At 46.6% G+C, this 1,817-nt stretch overlaps 1 protein-coding gene across 1 annotated transcript in view; it reads left to right on the top strand.

Moving 5' to 3' along the window:
• Positions 1-1,817, top strand: part of STK32B (serine/threonine kinase 32B) — a 223,911-nt gene that overhangs the window by 91,103 nt on the left and 130,991 nt on the right. The window lies entirely within an intron of this gene.

Here is a 1,817-nt window from a genome sequence, read left to right as displayed (position 1 = left end):
TGCTTCTGAGCTAGTTGGCCGCTTGTTTATCTTGAAGCCTTTAAGACCCCAGATGCTATATCTTTTGATAGCCTGGCACCATCAGCTTTCTTCACCACCTTTGCTTATACACACGTTTGTCTTCAGTGATCGTATCAGGAAGGTGGGCACCCACTGGTATGATTTTTAGTTCTTTGATCTCTGATAACAGGTCCCTTCTGCACCTTGTGGTCAGACAGGCTGGTATGCTACTTCCATGTGGGCTTTGATGCTTCTGAGCTAGATGGCCGCTTGTTTATCTTCAAGCTTTTAAGACTCCAGACGCTATATCATTTGATAGCCGGGCACCATTAGCTCTCTTCCCCACATTTGCTTATGCACCCATTTGTCGTCAGTGATTGTGTCAATAAAGCGGGCACCCACTGATATGATTTTCAGTTCTTTGATGTCTTATAACTGATCCCTTATGACAAAGTGGTGGTGGGCATCTGTGAGGGACTCAAACGATGCTCCTTTTAAATGTTCTTTGAGTTTAGGGAATGAAAAGTCTGAAGGAGCGAAACCGGAGCAGTAGGGTAGATGGGATAAGGTTCCCTAACTACATTCTCCTGAGACAGCCCTTGGTACCCTTGAAGAAGGAGTAAATACTTTGCCAGGATGGAAAAAACTCCTCAGTTCCCAGCCTTTTCCTCACCAACGCAGCTCTCCGCTTTCTTCAAACTTCTCCAGCACAAGCCCCTGCGTGTCCTTTGAGAAACTCTACCAAGATCTCCCCCACTGGGTTCCCCCAAAACATTTGTGTACCTTCTTAGCTGGCCTCTGCCTTGTATTTAATTGGCCCCGAAGATACTCCTAGAAGCCTGATGTGATGGTATCTTTTTTTGAAGGCATCTTAACGAGACGAGGGAGTTTTAGTGGCACAGTGGTGATGTGTTGGGTTGCTTGCTGCAAGGCATGCAAGTTCAGAACCACCAGCGGTTCAATGGGAGAGAGATGAGGCTGTCTATTCCCCTAAAGAATTATAGTCTCAGAAACCCGCAGGGCAGTTCTACCCTGATCCATAGGGTTGCTATGAGCCAGTGTTGACTTGACAACACGGAGTCTGATGAGACTAAGATGGGTGTATTACAGAGAGTGTCTCTGCAGCCACACTGATTGCAGAGACTGGTTTAAACAGGTTTCCCTTGGAATAAGTGATTAAATATGTGCCCTGGAACCCTGGTAGCAATGCCTTTTGACTTAGCTTCTAGAGTTGCTTAAAAACATTCTGGGATTCTAGGTGCCAGCTCCCCGAGTTGAATCTTTAGGTGACCTAACTGCCTTTTAAAAAATGAATTCTGTATTGTTTCCATTTTCTAGTATTAAAAAGTAGTCCAAAGAAGCAAATTTTTAGAAACCAGCTGTCTTAAGGTCTCCCGATTCTCTGTGTTGGTTGGGATCAGCTGGGCGGTTCTTCTGCTGTGCACGATGTCAGTTGAGGCTGCAGGGGAATATCCAGCTGACTCATATGCCTCCCCCACGTGGCTGGTGGTTGGGGTTGGCTGTCAACGGGAGCTCCATGGAGACTGTTACCTGGAGTTCCTGCCCAAGGTCGTGGCTTCAATTACAACTGGATTCTAAGAGGCAGGAAAAGCAAACTGCTAGTTCTCTTAGGACCTGGGATGAGCAAGCATTGCTCCAAGTGAGCAGTAGTGTGCTTGTAGTGTGCTTGTAGTGTGCTTGTCCGGGAACCGTGAAATCGCTGGGGAGCTTGGGGAGGAGGATGCACCTGTCAATACAGTGAATCCTCATTTATCGCGGTTAATCGGTTCTAGACCCTACTGTGATAAATGAAATTC

The sequence above is a fragment of the Echinops telfairi genome, unplaced genomic scaffold (assembly GCF_000313985.2).
Source record: "Echinops telfairi isolate 266 unplaced genomic scaffold, ASM31398v2 ScPeMD7_28;HRSCAF=97, whole genome shotgun sequence".
NCBI classification, from domain to species: Eukaryota; Metazoa; Chordata; class Mammalia; order Afrosoricida; family Tenrecidae; genus Echinops; species Echinops telfairi.
The sequence above is the reverse complement of the archived record's forward strand: the minus strand, read 5'-3'. Positions and strand labels throughout refer to the sequence as shown.